Raw genomic sequence first — 23090 nt, forward strand, 5'->3', positions numbered from 1 at the left:
ATATAGGCTCTGCCTATCCAGGAACGGGATAACTTTCCATTTTCTGATGTTCTCTTTGATTTCCTTTCTGAAAGTGCTGTTGTTTTCATTGTAGAAGTGTTTCACTTCCTCAGTTAGGTTTATTAGTAAGTATTTAATTTTTCTTCCTGCTAGTGTTATATTTTTCCTGTTTTCTTTTTCACTGGATTCATTATAAGTATAAGAATGCTATTGATTTTGGTGTGTTTATATTGTATAGTTATATTGTATACATTATTGAATTTGCTTATTAACTTTAAGAGTATTTTGGTGGGTTTGGGGGTCTTCTATTTAAAGAATCAGGTCATCTGCAAATAATGATAATTTCATTTTTTCCTTTCCTATACATATCCTTTTTACTTTTTTCTTTTTTAACTGTTCTTGCTAATGTTTCTCTGTTGAGCAGGAGTGGTGACAGTGTGGATATCCTTGTATTGTTCCTGATTTTAGAGGGAAAGCTTTCAGTTTTTCCCATTTAATATGAGGTTTGCGGTACATTTTTCATAAATAGCTTTTACCACATTGAGATAAGGTTGCTCTATACCTATTTTCTTCAGTAGTCTTTTTTTTTTTTACCATGAAAGGTTGTTGGTTTTATCAAAGGCTTTTTCTGCATCTATTGAAGTGATCATATGATTTTTGTTCTTGCTTCTTTGTACATATTACATTTGTTGGTGTGTTGGTGATGTTTATCCATCCTTGTATTCCTGGAATGAAGCCTACTTGCTTGTGATGTATGACCTTTTTTTTTTTTCTTCTGATACTGGGAATCGAACTCATAACCTCGTGCTTGCCAGGCAGGCACTGTGCTGCTGAACTAAATTCCCAGCCCCTACCTTTTTTTTTTTTTTTTAAACGATTTATTTTTTTTATTTTTATTTTTTTTTATTTTAGAAATAAAAGGAGGAAAATACTAACAGATCGACAACGTTTTACAAAATAGCAAAGGATCAGTACAGACATTACAGAGTTACAAACAGAGTGGTAGGGAATTAACAATGCTTACTGTATTACATATTGATATATTCAATGTAGTTTCTCATGAAAACACATATAGACATACAAAGCTAATCAACCAATGCCTCACTGACAGTTTCTTTCAGCAAGGAAATACAGGACAGTAGAACACCTGTGTTAACTATCCTGCATATACATATATACAAACTTTCTCCTTCTTTCCCTTCTCTTCTCCCATATTCCAGTTATCCTTTACCTATGAGTGCTTTCCTATCAATTCCCAATGTCTGTCATATCTCCTAGTTTAAATTAACTTTTTCAGGCTTTACACTAGAGAAACAATGCAGTGCTTGCACATGTATGTTTGATTTATTTCGCTTATGAGTATGGTCTCTAGTTGTGACCATTTGCCTATAAAAGCCTTGAGTTTATCTTTCTTTACAGCTGAGTAATATTCCATTATATAAAAGTACCACAATTTTCTTATCCAATCCTCAGTGGATGGACATTTGGGTTGCTTCCACATTTTAGCAATTACAAATTGTGCTGCTATGAACATAGGTGCACATACATCACTGTGATATGATGTTTTTAGATCTTCTGGGAAAATACCCAGCAGGGGGATAGCTGGGTTGAATGGGACCTCTAGACCTAGTTTTCTGAGGACTTTCCAACCTGATTTCCACAGTGGTTTCACCAGTCTGCATTCCCACCAACAGTGGAGAAGGGTTCCTATTTCTCCACAGCCTCGCCAGCATTTGTTATTGGCTGATTTCTTAATGCTAGCCATTCTTACTGGGGTAAGGTGGAATCTCAGTGTTGTTTTAATTTGCATTTCTCGAATGACTAATGATGTTGAACATTTTCTCATATATTTATTTGCCATTTGTATCTCCTTGTCTGAGAAGTGTGTATTCATCTCAGCTGCCCATTTTTGGATTGGGTCTTTGAATTTGGAGGGACAGCCCCTACCTTTTAATGATTCACTGCATTCTCTTTGCCAGTATCTTGCTAAGGATTTTTGTATCTTCATTTATCAAACAGATCAATCTGTAGTTTTCTTTCTTCTTTCTTTTTCTCTTTCTGTTTCTTTCTTTCTTTTTCTTTCATTCTTTCTTTCTTTCCTTCCTTTTCGTTCTTTCTTTCTTTCCTTCCTTCCTTCTTTCTCTTTCTTTCTTTCTTTCTTTCTTTCTTTCTTTCTTTCTTTCTTTCTTTCTTTCTTTCTTTCTCTCTTATTTCTTTCTGTTGGAGCCTTGTCTGGTTTTAGAATCAGGATAATGCTAGCTCACAGGAATGACTTTGGGAGTACTCCTTTTCTTTCAATTTAATTAAAAAGCTTTTGGTGTGAGAACTTTGCTAAAGTTTTTCTAAAATCAGCAGTGAACCGATCCAGACCTGGGCTTTTATTTGTTGGTAGAGTTTATTATTATTATTATTAATTATTATTATTACTGCATTGCCTTTCTTAGTTATTCAGGGTTTTTAAATTTTCTTGCTTCATTTTTAATTGCATTGATTTATGTCTTTTCTCTCCTTTTTTCATTAGGCTAGCTAAGGGGTTGTCTATTTTGTTTATACTTTCAAAGAACAAACTCTTTGATTCATTAATTCTTTGTCTCAATTTCATTGATTTCTGCTCTGTACTACCTTTGGGTTTAGATTGCTTTTGTTTTTCAGTGACCTTGAGTTACGTCATTAGATTATTTATTTTGGCTCACTCGGTTTTTGGAATGTAGGCTTCCACAGCCAAAAACCTTCCTCTTAGGACTGCTTTCATTGGTTCTCATAAGTTCTGATATGTTGTAGTGGCCTTATCATTTAATTGTAGATACTGTCTTATTTCTTCTGTGACACATTGTTTATTTAAGAGTGTATTGTTTAGTTTCCATGAATTTGCATGAATTCTGTGTTTTCTTTTTTTTATTTTAAAGAGTAAAAGAAGGATAACATAATAATGGGGGGGCTTACCAAATTACATACAAAGTGGTAGGAAATTATCAATGGTTATTGTTTTACATATTGTTATCTACAAGATAGTTTCTCAGGAAAACAAATAGACAAATAATAGTGAGGAATTCTGTGTTTTCTTTTGTCATGGATTTCTAACTTCATTGTAATATGATGTGATATTCTTTTACTTTACTTAAGCTTGCTTTTTTTGCTCATGTGTGGTCTATTTTGCACAAATTTCTGTGTGCTGCTTGAAATAATGTGTATTCTGTTGTTGGGTAGAATACTTTGTAGACATCTATGAAGACTATTTGTTCAAAGGTTTTGTTCAACTCTGGTATTCTTTATTTGTTGTCTAGTTGATCTGCTTGTGTTAGTGGGGTACTGAGGTCCCCCACTATACCTGTGTTTATGTGTATATGCTCTTTTATGTCCAGTAGTACTGGTTTTATGAAATCAGATGCACAATTGTTCCATTCCTATATTATAATAATTGTTTTCTCTTTTTCTTGGATTTTTCCCTTAATCAATATGCAATGACGCTTTTTGTCTCTTTTGCTCAGTTTTGGCTTGAAGTCCTCTTATATTCTTATCTGAATATAAGATAACTACACCTGCTTATGTTCAGGTTCTGACTGCATGAAATTTTGTTTTCTTTTATTTTTAATCTATAAGTTTCTTTTTGGGTTAAATATGTTTTTTCTAAATAGCATACCATTGAATTTTGTTTCTTGAGTATGCCAGTCTTGTCTTTTGATTGGGGAATTGAGACCATTCAAATTGAGAGTTATTAGTGGTAGGTATTGACTTATTTCTGTCATTGTCTTATTTTTCTGCTGCTGATTCTCTATCTTTTCCTTCTACCTAACTGCTCGCCCTACCTGGTATATTCACTGTATTAGACATTAGTTTTACTTTCTAGGGTATCTTTGAGAATTTTTTCAAGTGCTGGTTTGATAGTCATGAATTTCTTTAGGTGCTGTTTATCAGAAAAGTTTCAAGTTTTTCCATCAATTTTTAAAATTTGTTTTAAAAATAAAAGAACGAAAACATATTAACAAACAGATATCCATTTACAAAATAGCATAAGAACAATACAAGGAATACTAAATTACAGACAAGTGGTAGGAAATTAACAATGGTTGTTGTTTTAAATATTGATATCTTCAAAGTGGTTTCTCAGGAAAACAAATGTAGACATGCAAGATTGATCAAATAAGTAATCAGTAACTGTTCCTTTCAGTAAAGCGGTAGAAGTCAGTAGTACAACTGTTAGCTATCTTGTATATACATATATACATAATTTCGCTGCCTTTATTTTCTCTTTTCCCTCATTCCCATTGCTCTTTACCTTGGAGCAAGTTTCCTTTCATTTCACAATGTCTATCATACCTCCTAAGTTTTATTCACTCTTTCACGTTCTTACACTAGTGAGACGATATGTTGCTTACACATTCAAGACTGATTTATTTCACTTATGAGTATCTCCATCAATTTTGAGAGATAATATTGCAAGATATATCAGCCTGAGTTGAAAATTGTTTTCTTTTAGGGTTTAAAATAGTTCAATCCCAGTTCTTCTTGCCTTTAACATTTGTGTTGAGAAGTCTGCTGTAATTCTAATAGCTTTTTCTTTATAAGTGATTCATTGTTTTTCTCTAACTGCTTTTAAGATTCTGTTCTTGTGTTGGACTTCTGGGATTTTGACTATGATGTATTATGGAGAAGTTTTTTTTTTTAATTGTGGGTATTTGGGGCTCTAGGTGCCTCACTTATCCATGTTAAATTCTTTTTCTTTATTGGGAAAGTTTTCTACTATTACTTCAGTAAACAGGGTTTTTGGGTTGTTTGTACTGTTTCTGTTTTTTCACTAATTTCAGTTAAACATAGTATTTTTTGCCATCTAGGAGCTGTTAGGTCAATTTTTCATGTTCTCTTATTGTTTTTAGAATATCTTTCATTAATTGGTCACTGACAACAGCCTTGTTTTCTAGTTCTGACATTCTTCTCTTACCTTTGTCACTTCTGCCCATACATTTGTTAGAATTTTTAAACTCCTATATTTCTATCTGGAGCTCTTTTTATGAACTCTAATTCTTTTCCATGCTGGTCATTCATGTTTGCATAGTTTTCTTGAGCTCTTCTGGTTTTTTTACTAGTATCTTCTGTATACTCACTGATGATTTTATTTATTTCGCCCAATATCTTTTTACTTATATCTTCTCTGAGGTTGCCAAATGCTTTATTATTCTAATATCTCCCCTGATATAATTTCAAATAATTCATATGTGTGGCTTTTCACTTCCTCCCTTTCACTGCCCCATAGAGCAGCTTGAGGGCATTGGGAGTTTGGGGTGATTTGTTGGCTTGTCTTCTCACGTTTCTGTTTTGTTTTTATTGAGGCTTGTATGTTGGTTGTAGTGGAAAGCTTTGTTTCTAGCATGGGGACCTCTTTAGTTAATGTCTACTGTACAGTGGTGTCCTCTGGGCATGGCTAACTGTGTTTTTTGCCTCTGTCCTAGGTTACAACCACCTCCATCTACTTGAGATGGGAGGTTGCAGTGTAATGCCTCAGTACCATGTTTTCCAGGAAAGGGATAGACTCCAAGTTAATCCATATAATGACATCCCACAAAAACCAATTAATAGCAACATCTATATCACCTTGGCTATAGTAATAAAAATAGCATCAATTATAGCATCAAATACAAACTGAATATTGACTAATCCTAAGGTGATAGATTACCACCCTTAACTATAGAAAAGAGATCTATAATTATAGTATGAACAATAAGACAAACCAAATATTAACCTATTGACCTACTGTAAATATCTACTAAATGGAGCCACTTTGCCTGTACTAACAATAGAACAGTATTCAACAGCAATAATTTTAAAGTTAACTATTTATACAGAGATTGATAGAGCTTAATAGTTATACTAGTAAAGGTACTAGTAAAGGTTGAGGGAATTGGGAACTAGGAAATGAAACAAGCAAAATTTGAAAAATTTATCAGTTGGATATGAGGAGAGAAAAGTGACCCTTACTGAGGAGTAAAAGGAAATTATTAGTGATGGAGAACAGTCACAGGAAAGAATGAGCAAGAAAAAGAAGAAAAAATGTAAACGGAAAACTAAAACAAACAATAAGGAAAATAAGAAGGAAGAAAAAAAGTTTAAATGGAAAAAGAAAAGGAAAGAAAAGAAACTAAAAGAGAGAAAGAAAAAGGAAGAAAAAACCCACCTCCTAAAAACTAACCTGATGGAAGAAAGATAAAAATAATACAAAACAAAAAAATAAAAACAAACGAGTCAAAAAAAATTCCTATGTTCCTCTAAAATTAATATACCTGTATGGAAATCTACTATGGTGATGGTTAGGCAGTGGAGCCTTAGAGATCATTAGGTAATGAAGGCTTCACCCTTGTGAATGGGATTAATGCTCTTATGTTTGCAAATACTTCAGAGAGTTTTCCCCTCCCCCACTTCCCCTTCAGTTTCTTCTGCCACACGAGGACACAGTATTCAAAGTGTAATTCTGAAGGCATAGACTCTCTTCAGCTGACATAGAACCTGCTGGCACTTTGACCTTGGACTTCCCAGTTTCCAGAACTGTGAGAAATACACTCATTTGCTGCAAAATGATGTTTTAGCCAGTGATGGAATGCATATATGACAGTGACAATACCAAGGGGCTTAGATGTGCTGTGGGCTATTCCACGTAGGTTTGTGTAAGTATAGTTTATGATGTTTGCACAAAAGAAATTGCCTAATGATGCATTTCTCAGAACATATCCCTGTTCTCAAATTATATGTTACTGTAAATTTATTGTTATTGTTATGGTTTTGTTTTGTGAGTGGGGTTCTGGAGATTGAACACATGGGTGCTCTACCACAGAGCTATATGCTCAGCCCTTTTCATTTTCTCCTTCGAGACAGGGCCTCACAAATTTGCCCAGTCCGGCCTCAAACTTGTGACCCTCCTGTCTCAGGCTCCCAAGTAGCTGAGATTACAGGTGTGTGCCCCGGCATGGCTATATTTATCAATTATGGAACTTCAGGTATTTTGTTATAGCAGCAAAAATGGACCAAAACAATATTGAAACAGAATTCCTGATTCTATTCTTTCACAAATCTTGTTCACCTTCAAATCTTACTCATCAGAAAAGATGACAAGTCTATTTTTCCAGTAGCTGAAGTCACAAACCTTAGAGTCATCTTTAATTCTCTTTTCTCTCATACCCCATATCCAACACAGGCACAAAATCTGTCAGCTTTTCTTTAAAACAGCATGAGTATCTATCCCATCCCATCACTACCAACTTGACTCACACTGCTGTTCTCTCTCACCTGGATCACTGCAACCACTTCCCAGCTGGTCTCCTTGTTTCTGTCCTTAACCCCCGAGTCTATTCTCACTCAACAAAGCAGTTTGAGTGACCCATTTAAAATGTAATTTAGATAACATCATTCCCCACTGACTTTCCCATGGCTCCCAGTTTCACTTAGATGACAGGCCAATGTCCATGTAATCACCTACAAGCCCTACCTGATTTAATACCCCATCATTCTTAGTATTTTCCAGTTCTGCTCTTGCTACTCTGCCTTCCTTTTCCAGTCCTTAAGTATGCTATACACATTCACACTGCTGGAGCCCTGCTCTGGCCCTTCTTTCTGCCTGGAAAACCCTGTCCCTAGATATCCACATGGATCGTCTCTGGGTTCCCTGCAGATTTATTTTCAAGTGTTCTCTAAAGATTCCTAATCCCCATAATGCTATGGAAAGGTGAGGCCACGGGATTGCAAATTTGAGTTTCACCTGGGCAACTTAATGAGATCTTGTCTCAAAAATTGTTTGAGCATGTTGGTCTGAGCATGTAGCCCAGTGATAGAGTGCCCTTGGACTTGATTCTTAGTACTGAAAAAAAAGAGTTCTTCCGTGTTTTTCTTTGCACACATATACCAGCACTCAATTTAGTGTTCTACTGGTGTTGTTACTTACTGTTGCAGTTATTGTAGGATAAAGGAAAACTGCTGCAAGAGATGTGAAAGTCCAAACCTTTCAATTACTACCAAAGAGTATGCAGTCAAGTGTCGTAGTTCATGCCTATAATATCAGTGCTTGGGAGGCTGAGGTAGGAGGATTGCTGTGAAAGTTGTGAATTCTGCAAGTCTTAACAAAGATTCTTTTGAAGTAAATCCCACAACTTTCTACAATCACAATGCATTTCTGGAAAGAAGCATAGGAGATGCTTTCTGAAAAATATTTTTATAATGGCTGACAGCAGAGTGAATTTCTGTGTATGTATATAATTGTGTAGTTACTACCCAGATGAAGACATGGAACATTTCCTTCATTCCTCATGCTCTTACCTCAGAAAAAGTAATTATTCTGATTTATATCATTGTATTAATCAATTTTCATTTAAGTGGAACACAGTACCAGACACTTGAAACTTAAAATAGGAGGAGAGGTTTAATTTACCTGATAGTTTCAGATATTTCAATCCAGCGTCAGCTGGCTCCAAAGCAGGAGCATCATTGCAGGAAGGTATAGTGGAACAAAGATGCTTAATTCATGGTGGTCAGGAAACAGAGCAGAGAAACAGTGCCAAAGAGAAAGCGATCATGGACCATCTATAGTACCTAGTTATTCCTCCACAACCCACCCAGACACATATAGGGCACATTGGATCAAATAACAGAACTGAATGGTGTGTTATATATAAAAAAATTAATCCCAAAAGAAGCTGAAGCAATCAGGCAAGAGAAAGAAATAAAGGCATATTTACAGGAAAGGAACAGTCAAACTATCCTTTATTCACAGATGACAAGATCCTTTACATAAAAGAACTAAAAAATTCCACCCAAACACTCTTAGAAATAATAAAGAATTTCAGCACAGTAGCAGGATACAAAATCAGCACACAAAATTCAATAACATTCCTGTACAGCAATAATGAACTCACTGAGAAAGAAATTAGGAATTCAATACTATTCAAAAGAGCTTCAAAAAAAATTAAGTAATTAGAAATTAAACTAACAAAGGAAGTGAAAGACTTCTGTAATGAAAACTATAGTACTCTGAAAAAAGAAACCAAAGAAGACATCAGAAAATGAAAATGCACATGTGTTCCTGGTTAGGCAAAACCAATATTGTCAAAATTATTATACTTCCAAAATATAACATATATCACTCATATATACATACACTGAGTAATATTGAATATATTGGATATATACTGAATTATATGTTTTAATCATAATATCAAGAGCATTCCTCATATAAGTAGCAAAAACAATATTAAAATTTATATGAAATCAGAAGAAAACCAGAATAACAAAAGCAATCCTGGTCAACAAGAGCAAAACAGGAGGCATCACAATCCCAGACTTCAGGTTATATCACAAGGATGCAGTGATAAAAATAGTATGGTACTGGCACCAAAACAGACATGTAAATTAATGGAACAGAAAAGATGATGCAGAAACAACCCTAGGCACCTTCAGCCATCTGACCTTTGACAAAGGGGGCCAAAAATATACACTGGAAGAAAGCCTCTAACAAATGGTGCTAGGAAAACTGACTATCCACATGCAGATGATCTAGATCCACATCTCTCACCATGTACTAAACTCAAATCAAAATGGGTCTAAGATCTAAATATTAAAATAAACAATCTGCTGGATGATAGATTACATAAAACTTTTGAAGACATAAGCATAGGAAAGGGTATTCTGAACAGAAGTTCAATTGCACAATAAAGAACATCAAGAATCAACAAATGGGATCATATCAAAGCGAAAAGGTTCTCACAGCAAAAGTAGCAACCAACAGAGTGAAGAGACAACCTACACAAAATAGGGTTTTTTTTAAACTATTCCTCAGGCAGTTGACTAATATTTAGAATATATAAAGAACTCCAAAATAATGGACCTTAAAATAAAAGACCAAAACAAAAAATGGGCAACTGAAATGAATACACACTTCTCAGAAAAGGAAATACAAATGGCTAATAAGTATATAAAATAATGTTGAGCATCTCTAGTTATTAGAGATATGCAAGGTCTGAGATTCCATCTTACATCAGAAGAATAACTACCATGAAGAAATCAAATAATGACAAATGCTGGTGAGGCTGTGAGGAAAAGAGAACCCTTCTACACTGTTGATGGTATTATAAATTAGCACAACCACTATTGAAAACAGTCTGGAAATTCCTTAAAAAACTAAAAACAGAAATTCCAGTCTTTCCAGCTATTTCCCTTCTGGTTATCTTTCCTTAAGTGTTAAAGACATATTATAGTGATACATACCCATGCATCACAAATCATAATGCATATATCTCAAAAGTGGCCTAAGTGCCCACCAACAGATGAATGGATTTTTAAAATGTGGTATTATACTCAATGGAGTATTATGCTACTGTAAAGAAGGATTTGAGTCATTTGTAGGAAAATGGATGCAAGTTGAGATCATATTATTAAGTGAAATAAATCAGATGCACAACCGTAAATATAACATGTGTTCTTTTATAAGAGAAACCCAAAGCACAAATAATTAAAGAGCAACATAAAAGATAGATAATAGCAAATAGAGAGAGATCTTTTGCAAATTGGAAGGTTCTGAGGAGGTGAATGGAAGGTAGTATAAGAGTAAGTAAAAAAATTAAGGTATGTACATGTCTTAACTTCCCATGATTAATGGGAATCATTAGGTACTACAGTCAAGTACTAAAAGGTATAAAAGTTTGAAAACAATAAATTAAAGAAGTAGCAATGCACAAAAAAGAGAAAAGAAATCACTAATACCAAGTGGCTTAAAGCAACACAAATATAATCTCCTATGTCATTAATGTTTTTTTTCTTTTTTGAGACAGCGTCTCGCTATGCACTTCAGGCTGGCCTTGAGCTCACTTTGTAGCCCAGGCTGGTCTCGAACTTGCAACGATTACAGGCGTACACCACCACGTCCGGCATTATAATCTCCTGTGGTGTTTGAGATCAGAAATCTAAAGTCAAGGTGTCAATGTGACTATGTTTTTTCTAGGAGCTTTAAAAGGCGCTGTCTCCTTGCAATTTTCCACTGTTAGATGCTGCCTGCCTACTTCATTCGTGGTGTCCTTTCTCTTTCTTCTAAGTGCAACACTCTTGCTACTGGTTCCATTTTCACATCTCCTTTTACCATACCCAAATCTCTTTCTGCTTCTCTGTTATAAGGACACTTGTGATTACATCATGCCTGCCTGGGTACAAGACCCTTAACTTAATCACCTCTGCAAATTCCTTTTTATAATATAATAAAATATTCCCAGTTTCTAGAGATTAGAACATGGACATCTTTGGGAGATCATTATATATACATGGCTATGTATACAAAAAAATACAGATGTAAAAGTTTATGTGTGTGTGTGTATATATATATATTTGAATGCTTAGACATACAGATCCTATCTTCTAAAATTAATTCTCCATAAAGCCGTTGGGGCTCCTTCAAAAAGTGCCTGATTCCATGGTTGTGGAAGAAAAGGTATAATATAAGCCCGAAACATTTTTGGTACTCTTACAAAACAATGAAGTGCTCAAAAAATGACAGGGGCATGTCTTTGAGCAGTACACTATATAATCAGGTAGCCAGTTAGGTTAGTTGGTTGGAGCATAGTGCTGATAAAATATATAATAAAAGTAACTGATTATAATACATTGAATTAAGTAAGAAACTATGAGTTTGTATTGATATAAGGAAATAAATGAGGAATTGGAAGAATACACTGAAGGGAATTAAAAACAGATTAGACATTGTAGAATACAATAATTGTGAATTTGAAAACACAGCTATTGCATTAGTTGTCTGTTGGTATGTAACAAATTAGGCATCAAATTTAAAATGGCACATATTTATTATCCTGGGCTCTGCAAATGAGAAATCTGGGTAGAATTTAGGTAAATTATCCAGCTCAGAGGTTCTCATGAGGGTAAAAAGGTTCAAGAGGTGTACAAGGTTCAAGAGGTGCGGGATCCAAGTCTAAGTTCACTCACTCATTGTTAGAATTTTCTCACAGGCTGTTAGACTGAGGGCTTCAGTTTGCTGGGTATGAACCATGTTCAGTTTCTTGCCACATAATCTTCTTCATGTGGAAAGTCACATTATGTCAGCTAGCTTTATCAAAGTAAGCAATTGAGAAAGCAAGAAAGAGTACAAACAAGGGTGATGTCACAGTATTTTCTAACCTCATACTAGAAGAGATATCTCTTCATTCTTTCTAAATTCTGTCTGTTAGACACAAATCACTAGATTCAGTCCACACTCAATTTGTGGGAGGGGTTTTTATACATGGGCGTGAACACCAGGAGGTAGGGAGCATTGTGAACCACATCAGAAGTTGCGTAGTGCAGCCTACCCTCTGGCCCCCAGTGATTCATGTCTTTTTGGCCCTCAAAATCTCAAATCACTACATCAGCTCAAAACCCAGAATCTTTTCATTTAAATGAGTGCTTGAGACTCGTCAGATATAGTTACTTACATATATTTACTAATTTCTTTCAATTTGCTTATATGTACAACTATATAATCATGGCCTAGATGCTCCCATATTTTGTACCCCCAGGGTCCTTTTAAGTCAAGGCTGTCAGTGGTTCTGTTGATAGTTCTCTCAAAATCTTTATGGGATTTCTATGAAACTTCCTGTGGTTTACTACACTAGACAAAAGCGTAATTAAAGATATCTTTAAAATACAACTTTTTCTACCTTGAAACTCTGTTGATCCATTTGTGAAAAAATGCCCTTAGGCTTCCTAGAGCCCCTATGGTCCTATTAGAAGATCTGTCAATTTTGCACACCCTTAATGCTTTAATGGATCTTTGGTGTTACTGCATAATATTCCCACTTCTTATCAAAAGGTTGGACAGTCATACACTCATACACTCATGTACTGTAGACCATTTTTTTGAGAGTGCCTGGAAGCCATTACTTAATTTTAGCACATTTTGCTCTCTGGATGGGCTGAGAATGTTCAAAACCAACGATTCCTGGCTCCTTTATATGTAATAGTTTTTCTTTCAGCTTATGTTTCACCTCTCATATTTTATTTTAAAAGACAGGAAGAAACCAAATAGTTTCTTCAAAGTTATGCTTATAAATCTCTTTAGCTGGATGGTCTAGATCATTAAATGCATGCTCTTTTTTTTCTTTTTTTTTTTTTGCCTTTTTGAGACAGGGTCTCGGTGTGCAGTTCGGGCTGTCTTGAGCTCACTCTGTAGCACAGGCTAGTTTTGAACTTGTGAAGATCTTCCTGCCTCAGCCTCCCCAGTGCTGGGATTACAGGCGCGTACCACCATGCCTGCTTTACATGCTGTATTTTCTTTTCTTTTCTTTTTTGGTACCAGGAAGCGAACTCAGGATCTTGTACTTGCCAAGCAAGGTGCTATACCACTGAGCTATATCCCCGGCCCTACATGCTCTATTTTCCATGTGCCTACAAGTGATAATGTCACTAAACTTTCTGCCATTACATAATAAGGATCCCTCTTCTTCCAGGTTCCTGTAGCACATTTTCAGTTGGTGTTTCCAAAGGAATTTAGGCTATCTTTAACATGCTCCTCAAAATCCTTTTTCATCTACTTCCAGCTTTCAAATCCACTACTATAGTTTTATGCACTTATAAGTAGTGCTCTACTCCCTGCTACCCAAGTTTATATTGAGTATCTGTTGTTGGATAATAAGTTAGTCTCAAAATTATAAACTTGAAATGTCATTGTTTGCTATTTCATAGTCTCTGTATGTAAAGAATCTAGTTGCAGCTTAGCTGGGTCCTCTGTTTCAGAATCTCCCACAGGCAACAGTCATCTTAAGGCTTGAGTGAGGAAGGCTTTGTTTGCAAACCATGCTTGTGGCTGACACGTCATAGTTCCTCAGAAGCCATAGAGCTGCTGTGCTCAGATCATCAATGGTCAGAAACTTCCCGCGGTTCCCTGTCACATGAACCTCACCATTGGGAATCTCACAACTTTGCTCCATCAGACAAGTAAGGAAGAAGAGGCAGAAATAGAGAGTGAGCAAGACAAAGGTCACAATCTTATAACCTACTCTTTTTCTTTTATTTTCTTGAGACAAGGTCTCCCTATGCAGTTCAGGCTGGCCTTGAGCTCACTTTGTAGCCCAGGCTGGTCTTGAACTTGTAAGGATCCTCCTGCATCACCCTCTGGAGTTCTGGGATTACAGGCGTGCACCACCACACCCAGCTATAACCTAATTTTAGAAAAGACATCCCATCAGTTTTGCCTTACTCTGTTCAATAGAAGAAAGTTACTAGATTCAGCCCACACACAATGGGAGGTGAATATACGAGAACATAAAACCAGGAGATGAGAACCGCTGAGTGCCATTTTTAAACAGTCTACCACAGCAATGAAAACAACTAAAAGTGAAGTGGAAAGAGATAAGAAAATTTATTTTTTGAGAATTTATAAAAGTAGCAGAGCAGGAACAAAGTGTGGGACAATTTATTTGGGAAATTAGATGACAAAAGGAGAAAGATGGAGATAGAAAAAGTATTTGAAGAAATAATGGCTCTAAATTTGATCAAAACCATAAACCTACAGGTAAAAAAACCTAATTTAACCTCAAGCATAAGAAACATTGAGATAAGCACACCAAGCACATCATAATCAAATTGCTGAAAAACCAGAGATAAAAAGTCTCAAATACAGAAAAAAATGTCCTGTAGAGGAAAATAAAAGGATGAAAATACATTTTTCATGAGAAATAATAAAAATGAAAGAACACTGAAGTGGCATCTTTAAATTGTTAAAAATATCAATTTAGAATTCAACACCAAGAGAAAATATCTTTCAAAAATGAAATGAGAGGATAGTGGGACATCTGCTTCCAGAAAGACAGAGTAAACATGTGTCTCTCTACTCCTCTTGCTAAGTACAACTAAACCCCTAGACATTCTATAGAGAGCAAAAGTCAGAAGGTTTGAAAGGTGGAGGAAAGATGGCAGATTGGGTTGACACCATGGAATCCAAAGGAACATGTGGTGGAGAGTTCTCTAAGTTTCTTTTTGGTCATATACATCCCAAACGTGCAACTGAAGAAGCCAGAAACCTAATGATGCTGACAGGTTCAGGGAAAAAATAAACCCCATCCTTTTTAGCCAAAGAGCCAGGAAATGGACAACAGAGGAAGAAAGAAAACTTTTATACTTTACACCAATCCCTGTACACCAACAAAACACCGCTGAAAAATCTGTGATAGCACACCTACCTATAACAGCAAAGAGTGAGAGGGGAGCCTAGACTTCCAGTCTTAGCAGGCCATGTATGGTATTCCAATCCACTCTGCTAGGGAAGTGTCCGAGTTACCAGCCAGGAATTTTATCTCTTCTGGTTTATAATAATTCTCCGTACACACACATCACCAGTACCCACCACGTGGAGGGTCTAGAGCAGCATCAAAGGCCTATGGGAGTTAAGATGGTAAGGAGTGGTAGGTACAAAGATCACCTACATCCTGTGGAGACCATGTGGACAGTGACAACAGGCACTCTTATGTCTCACAGCTAGGTAGGTATCAGTAGAATAGAGATGCAATTTCCATTTCATCTAGAACTAATGAGAAGTCCTCAATCTTATGTGTTAACAGAGGTTTCGAGGAGAATCTGGACCGCTACTCCCATGTGACAGTAGCAAGGCAGAACACAGTACTTCGCTTTCTGAAAAAATTCAGATAAAACAAATGTTTAAATAATACCTAAATCTAGACCATGTGTGAAAAGTCCAGATTTTAATAAAAACACTTTTCATACCAAGAATTAGGAAGATCTCAAATTGAGCTGGGCATGGTGGCACACACCTGGCCTGTAATCCCAGCACTTGGGAGGCTGAGGCAGGAGGATTGCTGTGAGTTTGAGGTCAGCCTGGGCTACAAAGTAAGTTCACGGCCAGCCTGAACTGCACAGTGAAACCCTGTATCAGAGAGACAAAAAAAAAAATCTCAAATTGAATGTTGAATAAATCAATAGATGCCAACACCAAGATGACAGATATATCAGAATTATCTGACAAAGAATTTGCAGTATTCATCACAAAAATCCATTGACAAGCAATTGCAAACATAATTTTGATAGAAGTAAAATACAGAGTCTCAGAGAAGAAACAAGATGCACGAATCAAGTGAAATTTCAAAACTAAAACATCTACAAACCAAAAATAAAAATCTCGATGGATGGGTGGAAAGAAGAAAGAAATAGGGAAAAAATGAACAAAGCTTCTGAGTACATAACAACAGAGTTTCAAAACACATGAAGTAAAACCTGATACAATTTCGAGGAGATATAGGCAATTTTACAAATCCAATTGCATATTTCAATAACTCCCTCTCAATAATTCATATGACAAGTAGACAGGAAATCAGTAAGGACATAGTTTAACTCAATAACCACATCAATCAATTGGATTTAATTGACATTTGTAGAATGCCCTGTCCAACAACAGCACAGTGCACATCCTTTACAAGTGCACATAGAATGTTTACCAAGATAGACCATGTTCTGGGCCCACAAAATAAGTCCCAGGTAATTTGAAAAGTTTCAAGTCCGCTGTGCTTGGTGTTGCACATCTGTACTCCCAGCAATCAGGTGGCTGAGTCTGGACTGTGAAGCTACATAGCATATTCAAGGTCAGCCTGAATTATGTTGCAACACTCTATCTCAACAGAAGAAACAGATCCATGTCATAAAAAAATGTATTCTTTGAACACTATGGAGTTATTTTAGACATTAGTAATAGAAAAATACCTAGAAAATCTTCACAGGTTTGAAAATTGCATAAGAACCTTTTAAGTAACCAATGGCCAAAGAAGAAATTAAAGGAAAATCAGAAAATGTTTAGAACAGAATAAAAATGAAAATACAATGTATCAAAGTGTGTAGGATAGCTGGGAGTTTTGGCTCACAGCTGTAATATGAGCACTCGGGAGACTGAGGCAGGAGGATCACTGTGAGCTCAAGGCCAGCCTGGGCTACAAAAGGAGTTCAAGGCCAGCCTGAACTACATAGTGAAACCCTGTCTCAAAAAGGCAAAAACAAAAAGCAAAATGTGTAGGATGTGGCAAAGCAGTATTTAGGGAAAAATTTAGCACAGTAAGCATTTGTATTAGAAACGAAGAGCTTCCTAAAAGTACTTAGAAAGAAATATGAAAACTACAGTCAGCAAAAATATGAAATAATAAAGATAGATCCAGAAAAAATGAAATAGTAAAGAGAAAATTAATAAAACAATAGCTGATATGTACAGGTCAAAAATCAATATTCTTCTAGCCAAACTGATCAGAAAAAGGAGGAAAAACCAACAATTCATAAGACTAGTGATATCAATACAGATATTAAGTAAAAATAAAGGGATATTATAAACAATTTTTTCCTAAAAAGTCAACACTTAGATGAAATGAATATATTCACTGAAAGACACAGTCTACAAAAGCTCACTCAAGAAGACATACATAATGAGATTAGCAGTGTATCTATTATAGAAACTGGATTTTCTCTTCCCCCAAGGAAATTCAATTCTATCAATTCTACTCAAACTCTTCCAGAAAAATGAAGAAGGAGGAATCCTTGAAGAGCATTACCAAAACATGACAAAGCTGGTATGTGAAAAGTACAAGTCAATGTTCCTCATGAACTTAGATGCAAAGTTACCAAGGGAAATTTTAGCAAATTGAATCCAATACAACAAAGGAAAAGGATAATGCATTACTACCAACTTGTGCTTACCTCAGGAATGTAAGGAGTTTTTAATACTTGAAAATCAATTAATGTAATTCACCATACCAACAGAGATGAAGAACCATATGATAATCTCAATAGAGGTAGAAAAATCCAACGTCTGTTTCTGATAGACTCAAAACAAATTCGGAATAGAAGGGATGTTCATCTTGACAAAGAGCATATATTTCTACAATCATTGTTTATTTAAAAAATACAAAAAAATCATTGTTTATGTAGAAGATTGAATGCTTACCTCTTAAGATCGTGACAAGACAAAGATGTCTGTTCTCATTTCTTGTACTCTGTGCTGTACTAGAATCTGTAACCAGAACAGTTAGCTAAATAAAGAAATAAGAGACATCTATATCAGAAAGAGAAGAGTAAAACTGTTTTTAATGACAGATGACATGAAAATTTATGTAAAAAATGTGATGGAATCTACAAAACAGTTACTAGAATAAGTGAATTTAGCAAAGTTGAAAGAGTTTTTCTCATAGAAAAATCAATGTATTTCTCTATACCATTACTCAATAATCAGAAATTTAAACTTAACATAATTTATAATAACATCAAAAGTATGAGCTACTTAGCAATAAATCTGACAGAAGATACGCAAAGACTATACACTGAAAACTATGAAACATTAGGGAAAAGAATTAGAAATATCTAATTAAAATTACAATTATACCATGCTTATGGGTTAGAAGACTGAATACCATTAAGAGGCCATTTGTCTTAAAATTTTTCTGCAAATTCAACACAATTCTAATAAGAATATTAAAAGACTTTTTAGTGGAATTTGACAGTATGATTCCAAAAGTATATGGAAATGCAAAGAACCTAGAATACCCGTAACTACCTTGAGAAAAACATAGGAGAAAAAGTAGCAATATCTAACTTTAAGGCTTATTATGAAGCTGCAGTAACCAAAACAGTATGTTCCTTGCATAAAGATGGTCAAACAGATCACTGAAGCCAAATAGAGAGACCAGAAATAGACCTATAAGTTTATGTACAACTGATTATTTTCTGTTGTTTTTCTGAGACAGGGTCTTATTATGTATTTGAGGCTGGCCTTGAACTCACTCTGCAGTCTGGGCTCCCTCAAACTCACAGTAGTCCTCTTGCCTCAAGCTTCTGCATGATGGGATTACAGGTGTGCACTCCCACCCCCGGCCCATATAAGTGATTTAGACAAAGGTGTAAAGGCAATTCAGTGGATGGGGGGATGTAGCCTTTTCAACAAATGGTGCTGGACTCATTGGCTATCCAAACTTACACAAATGAACTTTAATCCATATCCCATGCTTATGTAAAAATTAACACAAAATGGAACATAGACTTAAATATAAAACCTAAAACTGTAAAAGCTACTGAAGACAACATAGCTCAAAATATTTTTAACCTTGTATTTGGTGATACCTAGGTTTTAAAATGGGGGAAGGACTTAAGGAGAAATTTTAGCAAAGAAGATATACTTTTGGCAAATAAGTGTGTGAAAATATGCTTGGCATTAATAGTCTTTATTTTTTTTTTAATTTTTTTTTATTTTAAAGAATAAAAGAAGGATAACATAATAATAGGGGGGACTTAGCAAATTACAGACAAAATGGTAGGAAATTATCAATGGTTATCATTTTACATATTATTGTCTACAAAATAGTTTCTCAGGAAAACAAATAGACAAATAATAGTGAGTTACAGACAAAAGAGGTAGGGGCATTACTAGTCTTTAAGAGAATGCAAATTAAATCACAATGAGATACTCTTCAAATATTAGAATGTCTAAAGCTAAACAGACAGCATATCAATTGTTGGTGAGGATGTGGAAAAGATGGAAGACTTACACACTGCTAGTAAAAATGTGAAATCTAAACCAATTTGGAAAACAATTTAATAATTTCTTGAAAACTTAAAACATAAACCTACTATATGATTCAGCCATTTCACTCTAAATTATCTATCCACAAGAAAAGAAAGATATATCAATACAAAGACTTGTATATAAAGATTTGCATGAGTTTTATTCATAATAGCTAACAACTAGAAACAACCTGTTTTAGAACTCAACCGGAGAAATAGAGCTAGTAAGAAATATAATTTGGAGATTTATTAAAAGGAATGGATTTTGGTAATTGTGGGGCCAAGTGGGCAAGTTCAAACCAATTGGGTTGAGCTTCACCTGGTGGCACACTCCTATAATCCTAACACTGAGGAGGCTGAGGCAGGAGGATTGCTGTGAATCTGAGGCCAGACTGGACTATACAGTCAGTTCAAGGTCAGTGTGCACTACTTAGTGATACATAGTCTCAAAAACCCAACACCAAACCAAGCCAAAACCAAGCCAAAACCAAACCAAGCCAAAACAAAACAAAACAAAACAAAACACCCAATAGGGCTGTCCGTTAAGAAGGGCAGGCTGAAACCGTGGGCATGAATTAAAGCAACAGTCCATCGGTAGAATTTGTTTCTCCTCAGGGATGCCTTAGATCTGCCCTTATGGCATTTCAAATGATTGGATCAGGCCCACCCAGATAATGTAGAATAATTTCTTTACCTAAAATCAACTGATTGTGAATATTAATCATACCTACAAAATATTTTCAGTGCAAAATCTAGATTTATATTTAATGGAGTATTTGGGGATTATAGTCTCATTAAGTTTGACACGTAAAACTTACCATCCCATAACCTAAATATTCTCAACAGATGGGTGGATTGACACCTTGTGCAGCATCCATACAATGCAGTAAAGTTCATCAACAAAAAGAATGAACTATTGATACAGGCAACAATAAGGGTGAAACTCAGAATAATTATGCTGAGTGAAAGAACCTATATAGAAAGAGTACATACCATATGGCTCCATTTTCATAATATTCTACCAGTGCCAACTCATCTATTGGGCCAGAAGGTAGATAGTGGTTAGCTGAGGAGATAAGTTAGATGGCAGAGTAGGATAGAAGCAAAGATCATCAGGAAGCTTGAGGAAATCTGGCGCTGTGTGTGTGTGTGTGTGTGTGTGTGTGTGTGTGTGTGTTTTATGTGTTTCTTCTTTTCTTAATGATTTCACAGGTGTACACAAGGCAAAACTTAACAAACTTTATATTTGATGTAAAATTATGTCAACTTTACCTCAATAAATCTATGAAAATTAAAACTAAAAGCTAATTAGACACCACAGAATTAACCTCGCAACTAAGTCATATGTTATCACCTGCGGTTTGAGAAATACTATGTCAGAGGTTATAAACACTATTGCTTTGTTTGTTGGTTTGTTTGCAGGCCATCACTCATCTTATTCCTACTTGAGGGGGATCTCTCAAGGTGTGAAATATTGGTGGGACACAGCACCCAGCTTCATCCACAGAAGTGGAAGGATACATCTCCTGCTTCCCCTCCCTCTCTTGGGACTGTGAATCCAGAACAACTGACAGACAGTTTGACAGGAATGGTTAGTATCTAGTTGCAGTTTCGATAATACATAGCCTTGGGCAGGGTGTCTCACAGACTACTCCAGCTAGAAGAAGGTGATGTGCTTCTTGGTGGTTCCTAGGACCCCTTCGGTGCAGGTCATCTTCCAATCTTGGCCATCCAGTTTCCCTTTGATTCCAGAAGCCCCTTCACCTATGACATCCTTTCATTAAATTATTTGGGGGATTTTTTGTTTGATTAGATTATCAGTTTGTTTCTGCTGTTTGCAATCAATAACCTTGATAATTCAGAGAAGGCGAAAGGGAGAATTACAGAGAAAAAGTTCTGGAATACCCACTAGACCTCAACCAAGCAGAAACCAAATATCTCTTTTACCTAATAAAATACAAAACCATTGACATGAAACCTTGGAGTCCCATGACTTAGGATCGGGGTAAAGAAAGTATGTTCAGCAAATATCTAGTTCATTCCAGGTGCACAGGCTGTGATCTTATCTTCAAAGACTTTCCCCACAGGGCTGACTTGGGTGGGTGGGCACTGAGTTTTGTTTTTCCTTTCTCTTGTCAGTAATGGTTTGCAGAGAGCAGAGAGAGTGGAATTGGTTCTTTGGGTATGAGAAGTGGGGCAAAGGCAGAGTCAGCCAGGACTTGAACCTTCTTCAGTGTGACCCAGAGATTAGGCAACTTTCCAAACCCTAGTACAGTTTTTTTAAACTTTCCCTTTCCCTTGGGGTGTGGGACATGCTTGAAAATTCTTACTCAACAGTATGGCTTCTGGGAATCTAAGCAGTGCTTTCCTTTGTACATTGCACATAGCAAATGATAATATTCATATAACAATGAGAAATAGATACATAGGCTGCTTGCAGCCCAGAGTGACGAATCTGGAGAATTATCTGCAATTCTGGCACATGGATTAGGAGGCTCCAACCTAAAACACTCAAGATCAAATTCTCTGTGCGACCATTGCAAGCCCTCTACAACCTGTCCCAGCCTGCTGTTTTTCCATTACTGCATTACATATGTCCACAGCTTCTACCTAAACTATCCCTTTTTCTCTCTCCAACCAAATTTATTCACTTGAGTCTGTTGGTTTTCAAATTGTGATCCAAAGCCAGCTCATCAGTTTGAAGGAAGTAAGAACCAAACCAGGAAAACATTAGAAGCACTGCTCTGGTCCACAACGATCTCTTCCTCCCCTGATCCTGTCTTTTCTTTTTTTCTTTCTTTCTTTTTTTGTTGATGTTTTTATTTTTATTTAGGATCTTGCTATGTAGCGCAGGCTGGCCTCAAACTTATGGTGATCCTCTTGCCTCAGCCTCCTGAGTGCTAGGATTATAGGTGTGTGCCACCACATTGGGCTGACCCAGTCTTTTCTTTGTCATGGACGACATTTACCTTTATACTTAAAATTTCTTAGGGTATATTTTGTTTTGTCTTCCCAGTGAGATTTGTAAGATTTTTGAAAGGCACAGAATCTAGTTTATTCTAGGATCTTAACAAACACCTATGGAGCACTTAACAAACACCTGTGGAGTGAATGAATTAATTCAAAATTAAAGTAGCTAGAATTTATTGATTACTAAGTGCCAGGCACCATGCTAAGCACTTTGAAGTTATTATCACATTCAATCTTACAAGAAAACCTATTAAGTAAATACTGTTAATACACATATTATTAATATATTCATTTCACAAATGAGGAAATTGAGGATCAGAATATGGAAGTTATTTATCCAAGGTCATTTACTTAGCCAATAAGTGGCTAGCTGGCATTTAAATTACTATTAGTCTCAAGAGTTAGCATGATTCAGAGAGAGGGAGAATGCTATAAATATTTAAGGTATAGCTCTGAGATACCACATGTCCCCCAGCAGAGGTGACAGATGAAAGATCAAAAATCAAGGATATTCAGTAAACTAAATTTATTTTCAAGGAAGAAAGAAATAGCTGGGCATG

General features: G+C 35.8%; 1 long non-coding RNA gene across 2 annotated transcripts in view; it reads left to right on the forward strand.

Moving 5' to 3' along the window:
* Positions 1-21899, forward strand: part of LOC102009955 — a 43292-nt gene extending 21393 nt beyond the window's left edge. For both annotated transcript variants that reach the window (XR_001231206.1, XR_001231207.1), the window contains one exon: positions 20983-21899. This is a non-coding gene — a long non-coding RNA (uncharacterized LOC102009955). The remainder of the gene's footprint in view (positions 1-20982) is intronic.
* Positions 21900-23090: the final 1191 nt, after the last annotated feature.

The sequence above is a fragment of the Chinchilla lanigera genome, unplaced genomic scaffold (genome assembly GCF_000276665.1).
Source record: "Chinchilla lanigera isolate Chin_1 unplaced genomic scaffold, ChiLan1.0 scaffold00089, whole genome shotgun sequence".
Taxonomy (NCBI): domain Eukaryota; kingdom Metazoa; phylum Chordata; class Mammalia; order Rodentia; family Chinchillidae; genus Chinchilla; species Chinchilla lanigera.